At 37.9% G+C, this 27,314-nt stretch overlaps 1 pseudogene; it reads right to left on the bottom strand.

Annotated features, from left to right (window-relative positions):
- Positions 1–21,227: 21,227 nt before the first annotated feature.
- LOC123936925 lies at positions 21,228–23,458 on the bottom strand (annotated as a pseudogene).
- Positions 23,459–27,314: the final 3,856 nt, after the last annotated feature.

Raw genomic sequence — 27,314 nt, 5'->3', positions numbered from 1 at the left:
AACTTTTTTTTTTTTATATTTGGATTGTTTTTCATGTAGTAGTTACTCTAGGGGTCCCTGGGTGGCTTGGTGGGTTAAGCATCTGCCTTTGGCTCAAGTCACGATCTCAGGGTCCTGGGATTGAGCCCTGTGTCAGGCTCTCTGCTCAGCAGGGAGTCTGCTTCTCCCTTTTTCTGTGCTTATGTGCCCTCTCTCTCTAAAATAAATAAAATCTTTAAAAAAAGTAATAGTGACTCTTGCCCTTAATTTGCAATTCTTTTACATTTTTATTTTAGATCAAATGTTATTCTGTGAGCAATACAGCTTTTTATAACAGAAATTATAGTCTAATTTATCTGTTTTTTTTTTTAAGATTTTATTTATTTATTTGTCAGAGAGAGAGATCACAAGCAGGCAGAGTGGCAGGCATAGGCAGAAAGAGAAGCAGGCTCCCCACTGAGCAAGAAGCCCGATGTGGGACTCAATCCCAGAACCCTGGGACCATGACCTGGGCCAAAGGCAGCGGCCTGACTGAGCCACCCAGGTGTCGCTAATTTATCTGTTTTATATGTGTCTGTTAACACATGATTGGCATCTGTTGTATGTAAGTTAACCCTATTGCAGTGATTAGTTTTAATGAAACTCTTTCTCTCTCTCTCTTTAAAATATTTTATTTATTTATTGGACAGAGAGAGAGAGAGAGAGACAGTGAGAGAGAGAATACAAGCAAGGAGAGTGGGAGAGGGATAAGCAGGCTTCCTTCAGAGCAGGGAGTCTGATGTAGGGCCCGATCCCCGGACCCTGGGATCATGACCAGAGCTGAAGGCAGAGGCTTAACGACTGAGCCACCCAGGCACCCCTGAAATTACCTCTGTAAACATCAACTACTTCACAATGGAATATTGGGTAGCATTAATACTGTAGTTAATTTGGTAACCCAGTCAGGTTTTATTAAAAAAAAAAAAGACCTGGCTTTTAGATTTTCTTGAAACACAGACAGCCACCTCTGCATTTAATATTGTATTTTATTTCTGACACATCAAGATAGATTGTATTGAAATGCCCATTGAGATGTGTGATAGATCTCAACTTAAGAACTGTGTTTAACATTAGAGAAGCTTTCAGAATGTGCTATTTGCATTTGGGAATATCCAGGAAGGCTCTACTTGGAAGATCAATCATCTATTTAAAGGAATGAGGTTGGTGTAATAGAGACCAGGGGCCAAATCAAGCTTTCCACTGTTTGTTGAGAAATAGAAGGACATGTGACATTTTTAGCTTTAAATACAACTCCAGCGGTCTGAAAAAGTTAGGTGTCTCTGCAAACATAGTTAGTCAGATTAACTTAGGCACTGTGGCCAAGAGGAGACTTGTCTTAAATATATAGTCATTAAATCAGCAATAGAGAATGCTGCTGGCACTGCATAGTTGCAGTAAATTCTATCATTCAGTCCGAAAGCAATAATAAAACAAATCTATTTATGCCAGACACTGTTCTATGTGCCTCCCAGGCATTATGTCACTTGTTCTCCATAGCATCCTTCCTATGTCTGTTTTGCTGATGAAGACACTGAGGTTTAAGTATCTTTCTCAGAGAAGATGTGATGGTGGTTGATAGATTCAGGTAATCTGTCTGATCCTGAAGTCTGGCTCTTAACCTCTGCAGTGTAGCCCTGCTCTAGAGAGACGTAATCTAGAGTATGGTTTATGGAGAAAGATTCAAATAGATCCTCTCTTCTTGTTTGTTTTATGTCCTGTGACTTGGTTAAAAATACTGTTCTCTCCAGGGTGCCTGGGTGGCTCAGTCGGTTAGGCGTCTTGACTTTGGCTCAAATCATGATCTCAGACCCTGGGATCAAGCCCCTCCTGTCAAGCCCTGCCTGGAGCCCCGAGCTCAGCAGGGAGTCTGCTGTCCCTCTCCCTTTGCCCCCTCCCCCTGATCGTAATCTCTCTCAAGTGAGTAAAATCTTAAAAAAACCAAAAACACTGTTCTTTCCTATCCTCTGTTATTTCTTGTACCCTTACATTTGCATACTTAATTGCCTTTTAGAGACGTTCCTCATAAGTGAAATTAAAAATCATGTCCTCTAAACATTATGGTTATCTTTCTCTTATTTATCCTTTCCCTACATTCTGAAATATGGTGTTGTAAATCTCACCTATCATCCATGCCTCAAAAGGTGCTTTCTCATTAAAAAAAGAAAAACAGAGACATTCCAGGGTTGTTCCAGACAGCTGTATTATGTTGAGATGACTTAGGTCTGGAAGGTGTTCATTCTACGGGACATTTCTGGAAACAAATATTTTAGCTTGATTTATGGTGCTGAAATAATTATTGTTATTTTACGGATTCCACATACTTCCACTGGAAGAACATTTGGAAAGCATCTTCCAATTGTCTAGGCACCGTTCATTGCCCTGAATTATTTCAATTTAATTAAACCATGTGGTATTTTGTGTCAATAAATAATGCTTGTAAACAGACTTGAAGGTGAAAAGTACAATTTAGCGGGACATGTTACTGATATGAGGCCATCAGCCTGGATATGTCAAGTAATCTACAAGCACGTTCTTTGTACACTTTTATGCAGAGCCAATCATTATGGTATCTAGACACCATCTGGATCACACCCTCTTTCTTCATGATCATGTGAAATTTGGGGAAGAACCTATGTTGTTTCATGCTCATTTTTTTATTTTAAAAATTTATTTATTTATTTGAGAGAGAGAGAAAAGAGAGAGAATGGGCTCACCCACACAGAGGGAGAGTGAGGGAGATATGGGGCTCGATCCCAGGACCCTGGGATCATGACCTGATGCTTAGCCAACAGAGCCATGCAGGCGCCCCTCATGCTGACTCCTTTTCTCCCTCTCCCAGCTCCTAGATTTGTCTGCTGAATGAGCAGACAATTAATACGTAGCATCCAGGAGTTGATGAGTGTAGTCACATTGTCTGCTCAGTGTATATCTGACTAGAATTTCCAACTTCTGCCTTTGGAGGGGTAAGGAGAAAAGGAGGCAAAGTTTTGGGCAAGCAGTTAGTAGATTGAGCAAATCTTGCCTATTTATTTCAATAATAAATGAATTATTATTGACTAATAGTCTACCTCATTCCAGAGAAGATGTGAGTAATATACATGTATATATAAAAAGATTAAAAGTATGCATGAATAGAAAGTCAAGACCAGAGAAAATATAATGTGAAGGTCAAAGCTGGGGAGAATTAGAATAGAACCATTCACCCCATGTGTGTAAGGCCAAGTTCAATTTGGCTCTGAACTTCCTGTGACTAACACGGAAAGGGAAACATAATTGATAAAGTCTAAATTTAATTCACTGAAAAGAAACTAGGCCAAAATTGCAGTGTTTTTTTTTTTTCCCCATTATTTTGAGCATAAAAGTCACACGGGACAGAGCTTTCATAAGTCCCATCTTGCTATGTTGGTCACCGTTAGAGAAGTGGATTGATACTTTCCTGCTACAGCTCATAACTAAATGGATTATTCCATTACTTCAAATGTCACCTAGAAGAAAAATATTTCTCTGACAATGTATTTTTTTTAAAGATTTTATTTATTTGACAGAGAGAAATCACAAGAGAGGCAGGCAGAGAGAGACATTAATTAATTAATCTTGGTGTGTTACTGAATCGTGTCGATTCTCTGATTCAACATAAGAGATGGAAGGGACTCTCAAGAGACAAGTCTGGCTCTGTTTTTATCTGAAAGCTTCTTGGGTAAATAGGGCCATACCATATGAGAAGACAGGTGGCGGGAGGTAGGAGGGAAAATTCTGACATGGCATAATCCATATAGATACTAATTAACAAGGAGCAAGTCCATATTTACTGAAAACTAACTAGATATCTCCACTGAGCTTGGGAACCCTGCTTCTGGCACAGAGGCAGAGACTGAGGCTAGCGTGTCTATTTGAAATAATTTGTCAACCTAAGTAAATAGTTTTATTTTTTTTTCCTGCATAACTCTCTTCCAAAAACAAAACAAAAGAAAACAAAACCACCCCCCAAAAATGTTTTAAAATGGAAATTAAAGGCTCCTCGACAGAACAGGATTTTGCAGACCTGTGAGAAGAATTATAGTCCAGGGCGAAGTGTAGGCTTTGAGGCTGGGTTAAAATAAGGATGATACTGCTCATTCACTAAGTGAGTCGGATTAAATTACCTGTGTTTGCTGAGTTATCTTATCAATAAATGTGGAAAATAAAACCCACTTCTTGGCATATTTGAGAAGTAAACGAGGTAATGTATGTCAAAAGCCCGGTGCAGCTTCTGGCACCTACATTTGGGCCCCAGAGTGATCATTTTCATGATTACCAAATAATTGACTCATCACAATGACTCAAGGCTGGAAAAGTGGGGAGATGATTAAGGAAGAACTAAAAAGGCCAGGATTGGGCAGGTGGAGGTGGGAGCTGAATGAGTAGACCACAGAGTATCTTTAGGACAATGAAATATTCTGCAAGGTAAATTTTGGTGGGTACATGAAATCACATATTTATTCAAACCCATGGAAAGTACGCCACCAAGAGTGAATCTTAATGTAAACTATGGACTCTCTAGGCGTGAATCCTGATGTAAACTCTGGGTGATTATGATGAGTCAGTGCGGGTTCATCAGTTGTAACAAATGCTGCACGGTGTGTCAGGGTGGGAGGAAGAAATGTTGATCATGGAGACGTGCATGTGTGCGTGGTGGGGAGGGCAAAAGGGAGATCTCTGTACCTTCTGTTCAGTTTTGCCATGAACCTAAAACTGCTCTGAAAATAGTCTATTAAAAAAAAAAGGAGATCTCTTAGAGGCATCCCTGAGCAGCAAATAACCCAAGGGACCTGGAAATGTTTTAACTGTGAACGAGGGTACTCACCGGATCTCAGGAAAGGGGGGAATGAAAATGACTGCTCTTTGGGGTGATTGTCCCAATTAGTGATGGGTTAAATTAAGAATTTCAATCTCCAGAGCCATGGGAAAATTTTTTAAATTTTGGAACCCTATCAATTTTTGTAAATTTCCCATGCTAAAATAGACAACTTACCTAACTACCTGGGATATACTTTGGAGGCTTTGTCTGAGTTTCAACTTGGTTTTCCATATTTTTTGCTTGCTTTTTAGATATTTCCATTATAATGTTTAAAATAGAAATTATAATGTAGGGAGTAAGAGTTTCTTTGTCAAATTGAAATAAAGTAATTGGTAGCTTTCCAAGATAGTCTGAAGGGGGTAAATTACATTTATGTGATCTAAATCCATTGGTTAAATGCACCCAGATTAACATCTGTTAAAAGAATTGTGCTTGGCACGCAGGTGTTTCAATATTTGTATTTAGTATGTGTTTCAGAAACAGCCTCTGAAAAAAACATTTATGTAACAATCTGGTGGTTTTATTGTTTAAATCTGTCAGGACAGTCATTTTGTTACTCAGACTTTGTGACCCTCTTGCAAGCTGTAAACTCTTTAACGAAGTGAATATATTGAGAAAGATGACAGACTTTCAAACTTCGGGGGGAAAGAGTATTATATGAGAAGAATCAGCTTTCCCTCTGGAGACTGTCCCTAATATGTGAACAGCGAAAACAATTACATTGGTGATTTCAGGAAGTCTAATAAATTCCATTGCATAGTCCTACTTTTGAAATATTACATCACTCAGCAAAAGCTTAGACTCATATATTAGCTGAAATGAACTAATCATGAATTAATTACCATTAGTTCAGTTTTGTGAATGGAGCGCAGAGGAAAGGCTCTGGTTTCCCTGTGGCCAGCGCCTTGAGATTTAACGACGCCTGCACTTTAGTCTCCCTGTGCTGGGGTGTGTGTGGGGGGGCGTGCTGGAGCTACTCATTTCAGCAGTGCTGCTGATCACCTCTCAGGGCGGTGATTGACTTAATCATTCTGTAATCCACATTGTTAAAATAAGTTGCACTCTGGTCATTTGTTTTGTAAGTGAAGTGGGGGAAATAAATGCAGCGTTTCTCCAGAGATTCGTGGCTTAAAATCAGAAAGAAAACAGAGGAATCAATTGCTCTCACACCCTGCCAGATTATACCTCAAGCAAATTAAAACTGGGTAAAAGTTGAATTGCAAGTGATTTTAGCTTTATAGAATCCACACGTGGCTATGATAGCACGTGATGGTTCACTTTGGCTTAACTACTTTTTAAGTACCTTCAATGTCTTTAGGGTTCATGAGTATCCAGTGGGACACATGTTTTGTGTATAAATAGCAAATAGGTTTGAATGTTGGGGCGCCTGGGTGGCTCAGTGGGTTAAAGCCTCTGCCTTCGGCTCAGGCCCAGGGTCCTGGGATCAAGCCCCGCATTGAGCTCTCTGCTCGGCGGGGAGCCTGCTTCCTCCTCTCTCTCTCTGCCTCTCTGCCTACTTGTGATCTCTGTCTGTCAAATAAATAAATAAAATCTTTAAAAAAATAGGTTTGAATGTTAATATCTGCCCTGTGGCTTGTTCTCACACAGTCCCTTTGCTTTTTAACTTCTAGATCCTAGTTCAGGGTTATTTCAGGCCATTTTGGAAATTCACCCAGGAAGGTTCAGTTGGTGTAGATTTCAGATACATTATTGCTTCAGGTAATGGTCTCCAAGAGCCACTGGATAGGGTGTATGTGGGGTTGTCTTTAGAATTTTGTTTCATAGCTTCTGGAAGAGTGGGCACTTCTCCAGGGCTAGAACAGCCATCTACTGTATTTTCTTTACTTAATAACAATACTTATCCCAATTGCTGTAGCCAGTCCCATATATTCTACCTTATTCATATCTCTTGGTAGTTTCCAGATTTGGGATTATACAGACCAGCAAAATCTCCAGAAAGTTCTGGGGAGAATCTGTGTTGATGGTCCTGGCTTGATTTTGTCAATTACGGACAAGAAAGACTTTCATCATTTAATAAATGACAGTACATTTTAACGCTAAAAGTTAAGAAAGATCTAATATATGAATAAAGAACAGTGGTTTAAATTTAGTCAATTTAATTTGTGCAGAAGTCAGCTCATTATCTTATTTTTCTCATTTGGATGACAACTTTGTCACAGATTGACATCCAGCAGGAGAATGTAGAGAATTACTGAGAAATTTAAAAATAACTTTGGAATGCCTGGCTGGCTTAGTCGGAAGAGCATGTAACTCTTGATCTGGCGGTCATGAGTTCGAGCCCCTATTGGATGTAGAGATTACTTAAATAAATGAATAAATAAAAACGTTTTAAAAAGTTAAGAAAAGGGGTGCCTGGGTGGCACAGTTGTTAAGCGGCTCAGGTCTGCAGCTCAGGTCATGATCCCAGGGTCCTGGGAGCTCTACATCAGGCTCCCTGCTTGGTGGGAAGCCTGCTTCTCTCTCTCTCACTTCCCCCTGCTTATGTTCCTGCTCTTGCTGGCTCTCTCTCTGTCAAATAAATACCGCCCCCCCCCTTTTTTTAAGTAAAAAAAAAAAAAAAGAAAATAAAAGTGACTTTGGCTTTGAATCAGGAGACCTGGTTTAGGAGTCAGATACCATTCCATGTTATCTAATGGATTCTCTCTGAGCTTCTCCAGTAGGACAAGAGGATGATAACCTTAGTCTGGTTTTTCTCACAAGGTTAATTGTGAAATTCATGTAGAAAAATGAGTGCATAAGTGTGTTTGAGCCCTAAAGCATAATGTAAATTTATGCAAGATGATGATGAGCTTCTAGAATCCTACAATTGAGCTTAGCCCCAGGAATCGTCTGAGCAATCACCTCACAGCCTTTCCACTTGCGGTGGCAACACAAGTCCTCTCTGGTCTCTCAGGGGTAAAGTATATAGTTTTTTTTTTTTTTTAAATTTTATTTTATTTTATTTATTTGACAGAGAGAGAGATCACAAGTAGGCAGAGAGGTAGGCAGAGAGAGGAGGAAGCAGGCTCCCTGCGGAGCAGAGAGCCCGACATGGGGCTCGATCCCAGGACCCTGAGATCATGACCTGAGCAAAAGGCAGCGGCTTAACCCACTGAGCCACCCAGGCGCCCCAAGCATATAGTTTTTTTAATCGAGCTGGTTTAGATACTTTCCTGTAACGTCTACCTATTGGTACCTGTTTGCTGAAGAAAGAAATGTTGTTATTTCTCCTCTGGGATGGCACTTGAGAAAAGTAAAGGGATTTAATTCCTGAGATTTTTATTTATTAAATTTTTTCGGGCCAAATACCTCTAATTTTTTTTTTTATCATTTCTTGTATGGAAAGATCCCGAGTCCCGTTGTCATCCTGTGGGGCTTCTCCCGTCTCTCAGTGGAACTACAGATGGACGACTATATTGCTGGTGAGCTGGAGTGAGCATAGCGAGAGCTAACACATCGCACTGGTGTGGTCACGTATTAACACATTGCACTACGGGCAATGCCGCTGACGATCGTGAGCGAGACTGCCCCTGGGACATTGTCCCTGAATTTCTCCGGTGTTGTCTTCTCTGCTTCCCTCAGGCTCTGCATGTTCCTGCCTTCACTCTTAGTATGTCCTATTTAATTATATATATATATAAGAATGGGATTTATTTAATTTCACTTTATGGAAAATCAATTAATTAACATAGAATATATTAGCAATTTCAGAGGTAGAATTTAGTGATTCATCAGTTACATATTTAATGCCCATCACCCAGTTACCCCATCCCCCATCTCCCCTCCAGCAACCCTCAGTTTGTTTCTTAGAGATAAGAGTGTCTTACGGTTTGTCTTCCTCTCTGATTTTTCCTTATTTTATTTTTCCCTCCCTTCCTCTATGTCCATCTGTTTTGTTTCTTAAATTCCACACATGAGTGAAATTATTTGTCTTTCTCTGACTTACTTCGCTTAGCATAATATCCTCTAGTGCCATCCATGTGGTTGCAGATGGCAAGATGAATGGATAAAGAAGATGGGATAGATACATAAAATGGAATGTTACTCAGCCATTAATTACATGTTAATATGCCTCTATCCTCTAGTATCCCCTTCCGAAAGGAGTTGTTATCTTTTTCACTTTTGTGCTATCATTACACAGTAGATTCTTTTATTTATTTATTTTTAAGATTTTATTTATTTATTTGACAAAGAGAGAGAGCACAAGTCAGGGAAGCAGCAGACAGGAAGAGGAAGAAACAGGCTCCTTGCCAAGCAGGGAGCTGGATGCAGGGCTTGATCCCAGCACCCTGGAATCTTGACCGGAGCTGAAGGCAGCCGCTTAACTGACTGAGCCGCCCAGGTGCACCATACACAGTCGATTTTTTTTTTTTTAAGATTTTATTTATTTATTTGACAGAGAGAGACCACAAGTAGATAGAGGGGCAGGCAGAGAGAGAGAGAGAGAGGGAAGCAGGCTCGCCGCTGAGCAGAGAGCCCGATGTGGGACTCGATCCCAGGACCCTGAGACCACGACCCGAGCCGAAGGCAGCGGCCCAACCCACTGAGCCACCCAGGTGCCCCTACACAGTCGATTTTTAATAAATGTTGAGCTCCACTGAACGTGGGTCTTTTTCTTGGCAGCCATATGATTCTGTTTATACATATTAAACTGACAGAGCAAATCTTCACATCTTTTTTTTTTTTTATTGGGATTGTTGATAAGTCATATAGTTCTTATTTTTTAGTGGCTTACTTTTTCTGGTGCCAAGAGGAAAACCTTATAAAAAGTTAATTTTATCTTGTTAATTTGGCCCTGTATTCAGTGGGTCTAGTAATTGAGTGCAAGTCTGATTTTTAATTTCCAAAATGATTTTAAATCCAGGTAATACATGTATAAGGAATTCAGTTCAAAGGACATAAAATGTGTGTGTAGTATAAACAAAGTCTCTTCTGTTTGTCACAAAGCCAGCTAGCCATCTCTCTCCTCTGGATGAAATTGTTACCTGTTTTCTCGTGCATTTCTTAGAAATAGTTTGCACACACACACAGACACACTTTTAAATATATTTACATTATTTTACACGGTGCTTTTATCTATTTTTTTGGTCCAGCTTTATTAAGAACTTACTCACAAACGAAATTGTATATGTTCAAAGTATATAATGTGATGATTTGCTATACATATACATGTGAAATGATTACCAACATCAAGATAGTTAGCATATACATTGTCTCACATAATTAACTCTTTTTTTTTTCTTTGTGGTGAAATCCCATAAAATCTACTCTCAGCAAATTTCATGTACACAATACTGTATTGTTAACTATAATCACCATGTTGTACATTAAATTCTCTGAACTTATTCATCTTCTAACTAGAATTTCGTATCCTTTGACGTACAGCTCCTACTTTTCTCTCACCACAGCCCCTGGTAACCACCACCCTGTTTCTATGAAATCAGCTTTTTTTTTTTTCTAAGATTCCTCAAATAATTGATATCATACAGTATTGGTTTTTCTCTTTCTGGTTTATTTCACTTAGCGTAATGTCCTCTAATCCATGTTGTCTCAAATAGCAAGAACTCATTCTTTTCTTATGACTGAATAATACCCAATCACATATATATAATACATAATATATATATATCTAATATATACATATATTAGATATACCTATATATGTGTGTGTTTTTGTGTCTACCACATTTTTTTAATCTGTTCATCTACTGAGGGACACTTTAGTTGTTTGCATATTTTTAGCTACTGTGAATAATGCTGCCATGAACATGGGAATTCATATGTCTCTTCAGTATAGTGCTTCTATTTCCTTTGAGTATATTTCTGAGAGTGGGATTGCTGAATCATACGGCAATTCTATTTTTCCAATTTTTTGAGGAAGCCTTTTCCATAATAGGAAATCTACATTACCACCAACAGTGTACAATGGTTCCTTTTCTTCTGCTTTCTTGCCAACACTTGTTACTTCTTATCTTTTTGGTAAAAATAGTTACTCTAGGGGCGCCTGGGTGGCTCAGTGGTTTGGACCTCTGCCTTTGGCTCGGGTCATGATTTCAGGGTCCTGGGATTGAGCCCCGCGTCGGGCTCTCTGCTCAGTGGGGAGCCTGTTTCTCCCTCTCTCTCTGCCTGCCTCTCTGCCTACTTGTGACCTCTCTCTCTGTCAAATAAATAAATAAAATATTAAAAAAAATAGTTACTCTAATAGGTGTGAGATGATATCTTATTGATGTTTTGATTTTCAATTTCCTGATAATTAATGATGCTGAACATCTTTTTCATATACCTTTGGTCATTTATATGTCTTCTTTGGAAAACATATCTATTCAGCTCCTTTGACCATTTTTTCATTGGATTGTTTGTTTATTTGTTTGCTGTTGAGTTGTATGAGTTTCTTATGTATATTGGATATTTACCCCAGATATACAGTTTGTAAATAAATACTTTTCCCATTCCATTGGTTGCCTTTTAAATTTATTGATTGCTTCTTTTGTTATAAAGAAGCTTTTTAGTTTGATGTGGTTCTGTTTATTTAGCTTTTGATGCCTGTACTTTTGGCATCTTACCTAAAAAGATCATTGCAAAACCAAAGTCAAGGATTTTTTTCTCTGTGTTTTCTTCTAGGAATTTTACAGTTTCAGATCTTCCATCTCACTCTTCAATCCATTTTAAGTTAATTTTTGTGAGTTGTGTAAGATAAAGGTCCAGTTTCATTCTTTTGCATGTGGGATATCCAGTTTTCTTTACACCTTTTATTAATGAGACTATTCTTTTCTTATTTTGTGTCCTCAGTGCCCTTGTCAAAGAGTAGTTTACTGTATATGTGTAGGTTTATTTTTGGGCTCTCTATTCTATACCATTGGTCTGTCCACATGTTTTTATGACAGTGCCATGCTGTTTTGATTACCATAGCTTTGCAAAATAGTTTGAAATCAGGAAATGTGATACCCATAGCTTTGTTCTTTTTTAAGATTGCTTTGGCTATTTATGGTTTTTTGTGAGTCCATATAAATTTTAGAATAGTTTTTTTTTAAACTTCTGAGAAATATGACTTTAGAATTTTGATAGTGATTGCATTGAATGTATAGATGGCTTTGGGTAGCATGGACATTTTAACAATACTAATTCTTCTAATCATGAGCTTGTGATATTTTCCATTTGTTTGTATTCTTCACTTTCCTTTTATCAATGTCTTATAAATATTTTCAGTGAACAGGTTTTTCACCACCTTGGTCAAATTTATTCCTAAATAGTTTACTGTTATACTTATATGAATGAGATTGCATTGTTAATAATTCATTGTTAGTGTGTAGAAGCATAATTGATTTCTGCATGTTGATTTTGTGTCCTGAAACTTTATTAAATTTGTTTATTATCTGTAACAGTTTTTTGGTGGAGTCTTTTGGGTTTTCTATATAAGATGATGCCATCTACAAACAGATAATTTTACTCCTTCCTTTCCATTTTGGCTGCCCCTTCCTTCCTTTCTTTCTCTTCCTTCCCTCCCTCCTTTCTTCCCTCTTTCCTTCCTTCCTCCCTTCCTTCATTCCTTCCTCCCTCCCTCCCTCTTTCTTCTTTCTCTTTCTTCCTTCCTTCCTTCTTTTCTTTCTTTCTTTGTTGTTAGCTATGGGCTTATCATGAATGACCTTTACTGTGTTGATGTACATTCCTTCTGTAACAAATCTCTTGAGTTTTTTTTTAATCATGAAAGGATGTTGAATTTTGTCAAATGCTTTTTTCTATATCTATTGAGATGATTATATGATTTTATATAGTGAAATGAATTTTCCTAATGTGGTGTATCAGTTTACTGATTTATGTATGTTGAAATATTCCTGCATCTCAAGGATACATCCCACTTGATTTCAGTGAATGATCCTCTTAATAGGCTGTTGAATTCAGTTTGCTAGTATTTTATTGAGGATTTTTGCATCTATGTTCATCAGGACTATTGGCCCATAATTTTTTTTCTTATAACATCCTTTTCTGGTTTTGGTATCAGGATAATGTTGGTCTCATAAAATGAGTTTGGATGTATTCTTTACTCTTCAATTTTTTGGAAGAGTTTGAAAAAGATTGTTATTAATTCTTCTTTAAATATTTGGTAGAATTCTTCAGCGAAGCCATCTTGTCCTGGTCTTTTATTTGTTGGGAAGTTCTCTGTCACCAATTCAATCTCCTTACTTGTTGGTCTGTTCAAATTTTCTATTTCTTCAGATGCAGTCTTGGTAAGTTGTACGTCTCTAGTAATTTATCCATTTCTTCTAAGTTGTCCAAATTCTTGGTATATAGTTGTTCATGGTAGTCTTTTATGATCCATTGTATTTTTGTGGTATAAGTTGTTATGTCTTGGCTTTCATTTATAATTAATTTCATTTATTTGATTCACCTTTTTCTTAGTCTAGTTAAAGGTTTGTCAATTATGTTTATCCTTTCACAAAACCAGCTCTTAGCTTTGTTGTTATTTTCTTATGTTTTTCTAGCCTCTATTTCATTTAGCTCTGCTCTAAGCTTTATTATTTCCTTCTTTTTGCTATCATTGGGTTTCATTTGCTCTTTTTTTTCTTAGTTCATAGATATGTAATCTTAGATTCATTTTAGATTCCTTATTTGAGATCTTTTTTAAAATTGAAGTATAATTGACATGTAATACTGTATTAATTAGATGTTCAATATAATGATTCAATATTTGTATACACTGTGAAATGACCATGACTGTAGGTCTGACTTCCTCATCATCATAAAAAGTACATAATATGCAATACAATATTGTTAAATATAGTGACCATGCTGTATATAGTATCCCCATGACTTATTTAACTTATGACCTGAAGTTTGTACCTCTTGACTCCTTCTCCTATTTACCCACCCCATGACCCTCATCCCGTCTTACAACCACCAATTTGTTCTGCCTCTGTGAGTTTTGTTTTGTTTATTTCGTTTTTTAGATTCCACATATAACTGAAATCATATGGTTTTTGTCTCTTTGTTTCTGATTTATTTCACTTGGCATAATACCCTCAAGGTTCACCCATGTTGTTGCAAATAGCAAGATTTTATTCTTTTTTATGGCTCAGTAGTATTCCATGGTACATATGCCCCACATATTCTCAACATATTCATCCATCAATGGATACTTCTGTTATTTTCATATCTTGATTATTGTAAATAATGCTGCAATGAACATGACAGTGCATACATATCTCTTTGAATTAGTGTTTTTATTTTCTATGGATAAATACCCAGAAGTAGAATTATAGGGTCATATGGCTTTACAACTGAGCTGAGTCTCTTGTAGACAGCTTGTAGATGGATCTTGTTTTTGTTGCTGTTGTTGTTGCCATGATTTTTGATTGGAGAATTTAGTCCATATACATTTAGAGTAATTATAAATTTGGTATATATAATAAGGTATATACTTATTGCCACTTATTAATTGTTCTTTTCTTATTTGTTGAGATATACCTGTAATGCTATGAGCTTCCCTCTTATAAACTGCTTTTGTTGTATCCCACTGATTTTGATGAGGTATTGACAAAAGTTCTTTTTTTGTATTTTGTAAACTTTATTACTTTTAAAATTTCAATTTCTATAGTCATTGCTAATGTATACAAATAAAATAGTATAAACTGAAACCTTGTTAAATCCACTTACTGGTTCTAATAATTATTTTTGTTTTTTGTTTTTTTGTTTTTTGAAATTTCTGAAGAATTTTCTATGTAATCCTTTTGTTTGCAAATAGAGGCAACTTTTCTTTTCCAGTTTGGAGGTCTTTTATTTCTTTTACTTACTGTATTGAACTGACTTAAATTTCCAGTTTAATGCTGAAAGGGGGGCATCACTGCCTTTTTCCTAGTATTAGAAGGTTTTCAGTCTTTCTCCATTAAGTGTGATATTAGCTGTTTTCTGCAGAACTATAAGTTTTCAAGTTGGGGAAGTTCCCTTTGAGATCCTCTCTGAGGCTAAGAGTTTTTAGCAGATATGCTTATTTAGTCTTTGTCATATGTTCTTTCTGAATTTGTTGAGATGATCATATGATTTTTACTTTTTGGTCTGTTAATGTGGTGAATTACATTGATTGATATGTGAATGTCAAATCGCATAAAACATAAAAAATGTTTTCCTTGAATGAACCCTATTTCATCATGTTTTATTATCTTTTTGTATATTCCTTATTTAATTTACTAAAATTTTGTTTAGAATTTTTTTTAAAGATTTTATTTATTTATTTGAGAGAGAGAGAGCACAAGCAGGGCCAGGGGAGGGGCAGATGGAGAGGGAGAAACAGACTCTCTGTTGAGCAAGGAGCCTGACATGGGTCTCTGTCCCAGGATGCCGGGACCCTGAGACCATGACCCAAGCCAAAGGCAGATGCTTAATGGACTGATACACCCAAGTTTCCCTTATTTTGAATTTTTGCATCTATGTGTATGTAGGATATTGGTTTATGGATTTATTTTTATTATAATGTCAGTCTGAGTTTCACGCCAGAGAACTTCTGGATTCATGCAATAAATTGGAAAGTATTACTTCCTATTCAGTTTTGCGGAAGAGTTTCTGTAGGGTTGATATCATTTTTTCTTAAGTCCTTGGTTGAATTCTCCAGCAAAACCATCTGAACCTGAATCACTTGTTGATTTATTTGTGGAACACTTCTAATTAAAAATTCAATTTATTTAATAGGATATTTAGGTTAGTATTTCTTCTTGAGTAAATTTGGGTAGTTTGCATCTTTAAAGAAATATGTTCAGTTCATCTAAATTGTCAAATGTTGGCATAATGTTCTTAATATATTCTTATTTTCCTTTAATATCTGTAGAATATATAGTGATGTCATCTCTTCCATTCCTATAATTGGTAATTTGTGTCTTCTCCCCTTCTTCTGCTTTGGCATCAGGTCATGATCCCAGGATCCTGGGAATGAGCCCCGCATGGGGCTTCCTTCTTGGTGAGGAGACTGCTTCTCCCTCTTCTTGTCTGCTGCCCTCCTGACTTGTGCTCTCTCTCTCTCTGTCAAATAAATAAATAAAATCTTAAAAAAGAAAAGATGAGGAAAATAGTTTGATGCAATTTCTTTAATTCTTTTCTTTTCTTTTTTCTTTATTTTTATTTACTGTTTCACAAGTCAGTGGTACTTTTCTCCTGGCCTAAAAGAATGTAGGGACTTTTGAGAGGCAGAAGAATGATGACATCTCTAAATGCGTCTGAATGGGAACATTGATAGAGGGAACTCTCCCCCTGTTTGACATGGTGCTCTCCTAACCATCTACTTTCATGCACTGAAATGCAGTTCCCAATGTTCTTTAACATTTCTTTTATAATCTGTTTCTGTTTTCTTGCTTCTTCCAGGGCTCCAAACACTACTGCCCTTTTGGTGCTCTTGGCTTTCTGGGCTGTAGTTTGGGTCAGGGTCCTCCCCTTTCCAGTCTCCATGTTTAGAGCCCCCAAGCGGTGACAGACAAATTATGCCTATTTCATCATGTGAATTCTAGTTTTCTCAGATCTATTTCAGGGAAGTTGCTAAGAAGGACCAGGTCTTTCACACATTTATTCCTGAGAAAATGCCCTTCATGAAAACACTGTAGAGTCATAATTCCATTTGCTTGCTAATAATTTGTACATCGTGTGACCTACCACATGCTGTTTTTGCAGCTTTACACCTTCAGTGGAAACTTGCTGGATAAAGCCCTGAGGAAAGAGGGAGGGAAGGAGCAACAACGACCTGGGAGGAGGAAGGGAGGGAGCAAGAGAGGGTGGGAGTGAAGAAGGGAGAAAGGATGGGAGAGAGAGAGAGAAAGAGCATATCAGAGGGGTTGGTGGTGGGGGGGGGACTTTATTTTTAGCTTGACTACTAAAATAGGGCAGACAGAAAACAACTGCAAATGTACCTGACGTTGATGTCTAGGTGATGAGTCCTGTCAATGTGACTAATTTCTTCAGGGTTTCCGTGGTGTTGCTTTTAAAATATAACCTACATGTTGAATGTATTTATGAAAAATTCCAGGGAAAAGTTATTCCCAATGAGTTTTTTTGTTGTGGTGGTGATGAAGGGTGTGTGTTATTGATCTTATAATAGAAATAATGACTTTAAACCAGGTTTTCTAAGAAAATTAATGACTGCCCCAAGTTAATGGCCTTCAGCCAATCTCCCAGTCAGCCATTAATCCCTAGGAAATGCCCTGGGCCTTGATCATTATTGCGTAAATAATACAAAAGTGGGTAGAGTTCTTGTCTCATGGAAAGCATACGTTGCCCTTGTTGTCTCTTGGACTCCTTTTATGGTAGTAAGAATAACCTATTAGGGAGGAAAACTGTAATAATTTTCTTACCAATGCAAATAAATAGTCTTGTTTAAGCAAAATTATTAAATATAATGTTAAACAACTCCAGCTCTGTATATTTGAGGAAGAAGTAATGGAAGATTCCAAGTTCAGAATTCTTAGACTGCTGTAGTTAAAGCCACGAGTGACGTAGAGTATAGAGCCAAATATTGAATTGAGAATAATGCAATTATTGTCATATTAGATATTTCTAGTTAAAATCAGGGTTAAAGTAACATGTAATTGACTTCGTTAATGGTTGCAAACAAAAGATGGCACTGAAATTTACTTCAAAAATTGGGATCTTATAATAAAAATATCTTGAGGAACTACATTTTATAAGTTTTCAAATAAATATCATGGATGGGGATATTTTTCTTATCTTAAAATATCAAAGGACTTTCATAGCTTTTTCGTGGCTTATTTTGCCTTCCAGGATCTTCAAGAAGGCAAATAGTAAAATGAAAAACATGTGTGGGAAATTAGTAGAGCAGTTGCCCTTGACTGCCAAAGGAGATGCTACTGAGGTAAAAACGCCTTCGAGGGAATTTTCCCATTTTGAACAGAGATGTTCACGCATATTGTTATCCTGTGACCCAAATTTAGGTGGAGAACTTTACATGCAGTTTCTCAATAAACATTTTCAGATGAATAAACGTACCTTAAATGTCTTAAAATGTTGTCGGTTATATCTCAGCAATGCTGGGAAAAAAAACAAATTTAAAAAATGCACCTCTTTACCCTAGAGTTTTTTGTATACTTGGAAGATTAACTCTTTTTAATTTTTTTTTTTTTTAGTTTATCTATTTATTTATTTATTTTAGTAATTTCTACATCCAACATGGGGCTTGAACTCATGACCCCGAGATCAAGAGTCACGTGGACTCCTGAGAGAGAAAGCCAGGCACCCCATATTAGCTCTTTATCTTTGATAAATGTTGTGTGTGTTTTCTTCTACAGTGGCATTTATCTTTTTTCTTTTTCCAAATGACTATCCATTTGTCACAACACTATGAAAAAGCCCATCTTATCCTCACAGGTGTGAAATGTTATCTCAATTATATTCTAAATTTCCACATGTAGTTGTATCTATTTTTAAACTTCTTTTTTCTGTTGTAGTAGTCTGGCTGTTTATTTATATGTCTTGTTTTGATATGTAGGAGAGCTAATGACTTCCACCTTCTCTTTTCTCTTGTTTTGTTGCACTAGCTAATAAGTCTGATATTGTATTAAATAGTTAAAAGAACAGCAGGCATTTTTGCCTTGTTCTGGATCTTAGTGGAAATGCTTCTAATGATTGCCTAATAAATAATATGCTGGCTTTAGGATTGAGGTAGATTTATCTTATCAATTTAAAGAAAAATCCATGGCTTTCTATTTTATAAAATGTTTTATCAGAAATGAATTTTGAATTTATTTATTTATTTTTAATTAATTAATTAATTTCTTTGACAAAGAGAGACACACAGAGAGAGGGAACACAAGCAGGGGGAGTGGGAGAGGGAGAAGCAGACTCCCCATCGAGTGGGGAGCCTGATGGGGGTTCAATCCCAGGACCCAGGATCATGACCTGAGCTGAAGGCAGATGCTTAATGACTGAGCCACCCAGGTGCCCTGTAATGGATTTCTTAATATCGAATCACTCTTGTGTTCATGTAATCAACTTGGTCATAAATATATTAATTTTTTAATATGCTGTTGGATTTTACTGCCTGTTATTTTGATTAAGATATTTTTTTGCCTAAGTATTCCAAAGTGAGATTGGTTTCTGTTTTTCTTTACTATACCATTTTATCAATTTTCTGTATTGATACTTTTTTGTAATAACATTTTTGGAAATGTCTATGTTTAAAGAAATTTGTGTCATTTTGGATCATCTAGTCTTTAAAAGTTTGGCTGAACTCCCCTATGAAACTATCTGCACATGGTAATGTTTGAGTGCAAGTTCTCCACTTCTTTGAAATTTAATACAAGTTTTTTTTATATATAAAGAAATCTGTATTTGGATCTGAGTTGGAGAACAATGGCCCCCTAAATATCCATACCCTAATCTCCAAAACCTGTGGTTATGTTATGTTGCATGGGAGAAAGGACTCTGCAGGCGTAATTACAGATAGGGCCCTCTAGATGGGGAGATTATCCTAAACTGCTTGTTCTTTTTTTTTTTTTTTTTCTATTTAAAAAAAAATTTATTAACATATAATGTATTATTTGTTTTCAGGGGTACAGGTCTGTGAATCATCAGTCTTACACAATTCACAGCACTCAGCATAGCACATACCCTCCCTAGTGTCCATAACCCAGCCACCCTATACCTTCCCCCCAGCCCCTAGCAACCCTCAGTTTGTTTCCTGAGATTAAGTAAGAGTCTCTTATGGTTTGTCTCTCTCCCGATCCCATTTGTTTCATTTTTCCCTCCCTATCCCCCCACAATCCCCCACTTGCCTCTCGAATTCCTCATATCAGAGAGATCATATGATAATTGTCTTTCTCTGACTGACTTATTTCACTTAGCATAATACCCTCCAGTTCCATCCATGCCATTGCAAATGGCAAGATTTCATCTTTTTGATGGCTGCATAGTATTCCATTGTGTGTGTATACACACACACACACACACACACCCACCCCACATCTTCTTTATCCATTCATCTGTTGATGGACATCTAGGCTCGGAGAAATACAAATCAAAACCACAGTGAGATACCACCTCACATCAGTCAGAATGACTAAAATTAACAAGTCAGGAAATGACAGATGTTGGAGAGGATGCGGAGAAAGGGGAGCCCTCCTACACTGTTAGTGGGAATGCAAGCTGGTACAGCTACTCTGGAAAACAGCATGGAGGTTCCTCAAAAAGTTGAAAATAGAGCTATCCTGCGACCCAGCAATCACATTACTGGTTATTTACCCTAAAGATACAAATGTAGTGATCTGAAGGGGCACGTGCACCTGAATGTTTAACTGCTTATTCTTCTTTTCTTTCTCTTTTTCATTTTCTTTCTTTTTAAAGATTATATTCATTTATTTGACAGAGATCACAAGTTGGCAGAGAGGCAGGCAGAGACAGAGGGGGAAGCAGGCTCCCCACTGAGCAGAGAGCCCAATGTGGGGCTCAATCCCAGGACCCTGGGATCATGACCTGAGCCTCAGGCAGAGGCTTTAACTCACTGGGCCACCCTGGTGCCCCTAACTGTTTATTCCTTTGAGAATTTGAAAGTGAATAACTTTTTCTCATGGGTCAGAGAGACATAATGTGAGAGAAACTTGACCTGCATCACTGTTGCTGACTTTAAAGATGGAGGAAGGGGTGATGAGCCCAGGAATATGTGTGGCTCTGGGAAGAAGGAAAAAAGCCCTCAACAGACAGCAAGTAAGAAAGCAGGGACCCTTGGTCATACACCTAGAAGGGAACAATACTACCAACACAGGAAGGAGCCAGCAACAAATTCTCTTCTAGAACCTCCATGAAAGGACACAGCCTGTGGACACCTTGATTTTAGTTCAGTGGGAGCCATCTTGGATTTCTAACCTAAGAACTATAAAACAATAACTATGTGGTGTTTTAAGCCACTAAATTTGTGGTAACTTTTTATGGCAGTGATAGAAAACTAATACTTATCTGGAGAGAGAAAATCAAAGTTGATAAATGTGTTTTATACAGAATTGACTTTTCGCTAGGTTTTCACATTTGTTTTCACAGAATTACACAGTATGGACTCATGATTTTCAAAATTTTCTCAATTTATTTCTCCTTTCTTATTTGTTATTTTGTGTATTTGTACTTTCTTTTTCTTTGGGGAGGGTGTTGGCAGAGCCATCTGAGGTTTTACTTGGGAAGAGGCACTTTTACTTGGGAAGAGGCAACTTTTAGTTGGGGGCATGGGCTAGAGGGGGTACCCAAGAGAATAGACTCTCCCCAAGAATAGGCTGAAGACTAGGGCTGAACCTTAGGTGGGTTTCCTGTTCCCGACACTCCCCTGCACAGCTCCTTCCCCTAGTGGCTCTACAGTAGTCACAGGAGTGAGGAGACTGGGAAGGACCAAAATGGCTCTTCACATGGGCAGGATATCAGATGGCTTGGACACCAGCTTCGCATTGCTGGCCTCGATCATCTTCACGGCCATGGCCTTGGAGGAGCTCACACAGCTAAAGGAACTGGAAACCCTGCTAGATCCGAAGCTGGGCTAGAAGGAGCTCAGGCCTATTGTTGAGGTCAGGCTCATGAGGACCCTGTAGGCTGAGCTCAGCTCACCTGAGTAGCCGCCATTGGTCTTTGTATGGATATTCAGATTCTGCATCCAAGACTCCAGCTGGCTCTCCTTGTCCTCCAGCAGCTTGGTAGGTGGCGATCTCAATGTCCAGGGCCAGCTTGATGTTCATGAGCTCCTGGTACTCGTGCAGCCGCCATGGCATATCCTGGTTGGCTCACTGCAGGGCATCCTCTGGATTGGCCAGCCACCTTGGCATTGGCGTTCTTAACAGCCAGCTCTTGGCTCTGCTTATCATCAGCAGTGGCAACCTGCAGTGAAGCCCTCTTGCCTTTGAGGTCCTTGATTTCAGCCTGGCGGTGGCTGGTCTTCTGGTTCATCATGGAAATCTCCCTGTTCATGCCACTGAGGTCATTCCCATGCTTCCCAGCTGTTGGGTGGGCAGCTCTGGGAATGCAGGACGAACAATAAAAATGGCTGCTGGGCTGTCACCCTCATCCTTTACCCATGACTCTCTGCCGGAAGGACATATGCTGAGGACATGTCACCGTAAGTAAACCGATACCTATGCAGGAAACAGGAACATCAGGACTCCCCCTACCCTCCAATCACCAAATACCTTACCTTATATGGATGTGAACCTATGCCCTGTCTTAAACCAAATAAAAGTGTTATACCCGAGTTTTCGCATTTGAGAGACCACCAAGGAGCCAACACCGATGCAATCACAGGAGGGTTTATTCGACAAGCTTAAGCTTGGGCCCAAGTATACCGGACACAGCGGAGTAGGGACTTGGGCCCCAAGCTTAGTTAAGGCAGGGGTATTTATGGGTTCCTATTACTAAAGCAGGGTGGGGCTTCCTGTTACTAAAGCAGGGTGGGGGTCTCTGGAACCAAAGCAGGGTGGGGGTCCTTAGAACTAAAGTAAAGTAGGGGAAGTTCAGTCCTTGGGCACAGGGGTCTGAGATGGCTGCCAGACCTAACATGGCTGTACTTATGCTAAGGCTAAACTTGAGGTGGGATGGCCTTAATTTTTCTCAGCCTCCACAAAAGACACATTCGATCCCCTCCCAGGCACGACTTCCCCGACTCTCCTCTCCTGAGTTGCGGAAACTCGCCGGAGGGCACCTTTAATAAACTTTGCCTTGCGCCTATCTCGCCTGGTGTTATGTATCTCTCGCCTGTAAAACCTTACACCAGCCAATGCCTGCAGCTCCTTGTACTTGATCTGGTATGTGGTCTCAGCCTCAGCCAAGCTGCGGTTGGTGATGTCCCTGACCTTGACGATGATGCTGTCCAGGTTCAAGGAGTGGCTGTTGTCCATGGACAGGACCACGGATTTGTCCAAGACATGGGACTGCAGCTCACAGATCCCTTCATAAGCTGCCTTAAGAAGCTGAGCTCGTCTGTCAGCCCTCCCAGCCGGACTCCAGCTCTACCTTGTTCATGTAAAGTTTGTCCACATCCTTCTTGATGAGGACAAATTCATTCTCCATGTCTGCACACTCCTTGATCTCCTCCTTGTACTTATTTTTGAAATCCTCCATCAGCTCCTGCCTGTTGCCAAGCTCCACCTCCAGCTTCCGCTTCTCCTGACCCAATGTGTTGAGCTGTCGCCAGAGGTTGTTGATGGAGCTCTGGAACTTGTTGTCCATGTTGCTCCCAGCAGTGTTTTGCTGCTGTAGGAGGCTCCACTTGGTCTCCAGAATTTTGTTCTGCTGCTCCAGGTGCCACAGCTTGTGGATGGAGGCAAACTTGTTGAGGGTCTTGATCTGTTCTTTCACCTGGGTGTTGCCCAGCCTGGATGTTGGGGTCTGCCTCCAGCTTGAGGGGGCTCAGCAGGCTCTGGTTCACTGAGATAGCTGTGATGCCCTACATTTGCCTGGCCCTGCGGTAGTTCCTGACCATACTCATGCTGGTGTCCAAATGACCCCAGAAGCTGTTGCTGCTGCCCGTCTGGGAGAAGGCTGGGGAGTGGATGTGGGCTTCAAGTGCTCTGGGATGCGAGTGGCTGCTGAAAACCTGTGGATGGGAGGGAACACCTTGTAGAACTTCTGGGTTACCCTGATGGACATGGTGGAGGCTGGAGTGGAGGCAAGGAAGTTGAAATTGACAAAGGTTTGAGAAGGAGACAAGAAACTCCTTCTAGATGGGGATCTCTTTTTCTTTGACTAAATCAGCTACATTTTTGGATTTGGTTACTTTTAAGTCATCTGAAACAGCGGTTAAGCTGCTGCCTTCGGCTCGGGTCATGATTTCAGGGTCTCGGGATCGAGTCCCACGTCGGGCTCTTTGCTCGGCGGGGAGCCTGCTTCTCTCTCTGTCTCTCTCTCTCTCTGCCTGCCTCTCTGTCTACTTGTGATCTCTCTGTCAAATAAATAAGTAAAATCTTAAAAAAAAAAAAGAAGAGATAAGAGGTCGATCTTATCTCCTGCTAAATCTGCCTTTACAGAATTCTCTTAATTCTCTTGAATTAGTCTCTTCCAGCAAACTGCTAAACTTGGCAAGGAAAAGCCAATTCTCACCAATATTTTGAGAATTTTTTTCCAGGTGGTCTCTCTCATAGGCTCTATCTTCATGGGATTTATATTGTAAGATATGATAGTCTACAGCTAATCAAATAGCACAGTTAATCATATAATCAACCATAGCGTAACAAGGATCACCAACTTTCCCACATGCTGTATCTATTTTCCTGCTGATCATCAACTAACCACAAAATTAGTATTTCATACCTTAAGTTGTGTTAAGGTAGCTCCATGTCTAGGTACCCAACTCTGTATTTGTATATTATCTGTTAATAGTAGAACAAATAAGATAACAGGGACTTTGAAGAAATTAAAGTGTATTTGTTTCTCCATAGTAAGTCAAGCAAAAACAGTCCAGGTTTATGATATAATAACTTTATTATCTTTTCTTGCTCTGTAATAGTCCCTTGGACTTGCCCTCATATGTGTGACTGCATATAGCTGAGATTACTATTTCTAGGTTCCAAGCCTGATAATTGCATGCTTTGCTTCTCTTTTATTCAGTTTGCAGAATTAGGCACATTCCTGCATTCCTACCTGTAAGGGAGAATGCAAAATACAGTGTTTATTCTCAGTACCAGTTTGTCCAGATGAAACACAAAGAGAATCTCATAAAGGGTAGAATAGAGAGTGAGGTCTATTGGTGGCATAAGTCATATCCTTTTTCTTATGATGTTTTGTTCCTCATTTTTTTCCTTTTAGAAGTGAGGATTTTTTCTTTTTAATATTAAGGCTTAAGCATCTCCCCCATAGTAAGTATTTATATTGAGAGAAATTTAAACTAGTGTGTTTCTTACATAGTTTTTAGGGTTTTTTCCCTCCAATGAAAATAGCCTTTTCATCATATATATATATATATAAAATAGCCCTTTCATCATATATATATAATATATTTATATATTTATTTTATATAAATAATATATAAATATATAAATAAATAAAATATATTTATTATATAAATATAAATATAAATATATAATATATATAAAAATATAAAATAAAAATATAAAAAATACATATAAATATAGATATATATTTTTAAAGAATTTATTTATTTATTTGACACAGAGAGAGAGACCACAAGTAGGCAAAGAAGCATACAGAGAGAGGGGGAAGCAGGCTCCCTGCTGAGCAGAGAGCCTGATGCGGGGCTTGATCCAGGACCCTGAGATCATGACCTGAGCCGAAGGCAGAGGCCTAAACCACTGAGCCACCCAGGTGTCCCTCATCATATATTTTATATAAAATAATAATCACTATTTAAAAAAAAATCAGCCAATGAAAGAGAAAGGAAATGTCATCCAAAATTTTTGTACATTGAAGAAAAGTACCACCAATGTTTTGAAGACTACTCTTTCATGTACCATTTTTAGAAAAGTACACAGACACTCCTTTTCCCAAAGTTGGTCATATAATAATTTTACTTTCACTTTATAAGTAAATATTTTTACTTATTATTACTTATTATTATTATTTATTATTTACTTATTACTTATTATTTATTATTACTTATTATTTACTAAAGTAAATAAATAATTTTTTTGGGTAAATAAATAATTTTCCTTTTACTTTATAAGCTTTTAAAAAATCCAACTTTGTCTTTTGTTCATTGCCTCTTCTTCTACCAACTGAATTGTCCTAGGTATCAGTATTACCAACTTGGTATGTATCTTGGCTTACTTTAATTTATGGTTGTATGATTATACGGATTTGCACATTTACATGTACTCACACACATTTATACATACATATATATATATTCAAATATTTTGGGCATTGTTTGGTTTAGAAAAGTGGGATAATATATATATTTCTCTGCCTCTTACCTTTCTCACTTAACAACATATTGTGGAAATCTTTTTAATCATTGATTATAGATTGATAAAATTACTTGTAATTGCTGCATGTTATCTCATGGTGTGGTTTTGCCACAACTTATTAAAAATGTTTACCCATTAGTAGACATTCAACCCCCCCCACCATTTTTTTGTTCCTGCCTTCAAAAAACTGCATTAACTATCCTTATACTCGTATTTTATTTCTATGGTATAGATTACCAATAACAGAGATGCTGATTTGAAGGGTGTATATATTTTCTATTTTAGCAGATATTACCAGACTGCTTTTCCAAAAGGCAGTAACAATTCATCCTTCCTCCAGTGTACTTTCCTATGTCTCCATCAGCAATAGATGCACTGCTGTTCTAAATCTTACTGGTATTAAATGTTACCTATGGCTACCTTAAATTTTCATTTTGTAATCATTGAGATTGTGTGCACATATATATATTTATTTATTGTGTATATTGTAATTTTATATTTATTCAATTAAAAAAGAGATACAGACGTATTTTAAATCACCTGTGGAAATTCAAAGTGCATGACTGCTGTAGCGATATGTAATTGATGAGCATATCATGGATGTCAAAATCAAGTATATACATTTGATTGTAATAGATAATTTTCCCTTAGTAGGATTATGTTTCTCTTAAATCTTTAGGAGTCTGTAGGCTGCTATATAAATGATCTGAGTGCTAGGTGAATTTTTTTGACCATAAAGATATACAAAATTGTGGCTTCTTGTTTCTATGGGATAGAGACAGAAACTGAAATAAATTTGGTTGTTCCTGTGGCATTTTAAACAAGCAAAAAAAGTTAAACTGTCTATAAAGACACTGCATTTATAAGTTTTATTATTAAATCCACCACTGCTTTGCTGACTAATAAAATGGAAAATGTGTGCTTTTATAGGTTTATAAAAAGGCAAGCTATAGTTTCATGAAAAATATCTTGCACCGATTGAATACAGGTGGCTACTTGTTTAGACTTTGAAGACGTAAAGGCTTAGTATAGATGTCTGAAAAAGGTAATATGGCACAATAAAAAAAAATCTTCCTTTCTTGGCTCATCAATCCTTTGGGTATTCCATGTCAAATAAACGCTACAACAATTTATAGTAAAAGTACACAGTGGAAGTGCCAACGTTAACACTCCTTAGGACTGGACACCTGCCAGATTTTTCACACCAATATTTAATGTGAACTAAAATGTCTTTTCCATTGGAAGTGTGAGAAGGCGCTTGCTTTCCTATATTTGGCAACACGCTTATGTGAAGTATGAAGTCAAATGCCCATGATGTTCTCTTTATTTCAACCATGATAAATCGCATTCATTTGTTTAAGTGCATGTGACAGCTTTAGTGTTCCAACTATAAATTTTGGTTAACTTCTATTGACATGCTGTATTAAACTTAAGAAAAACAAATTACACTTCACCCGTTTTAATTGACTAAATGTGTCAAAAACACAGTAAGTATAACACAAAAGGTCGGAGCCTTCGTCTACACTGTAATGGGTGTCATGGCAGGGGTCCAACTTTTCTTGTACATTTCATTTTTCATGAAG

The sequence above is a fragment of the Meles meles genome, chromosome 2 (assembly GCF_922984935.1).
Source record: "Meles meles chromosome 2, mMelMel3.1 paternal haplotype, whole genome shotgun sequence".
Taxonomy (NCBI): domain Eukaryota; kingdom Metazoa; phylum Chordata; class Mammalia; order Carnivora; family Mustelidae; genus Meles; species Meles meles.
The sequence above is the reverse complement of the archived record's forward strand: the minus strand, read 5'-3'. Positions and strand labels throughout refer to the sequence as shown.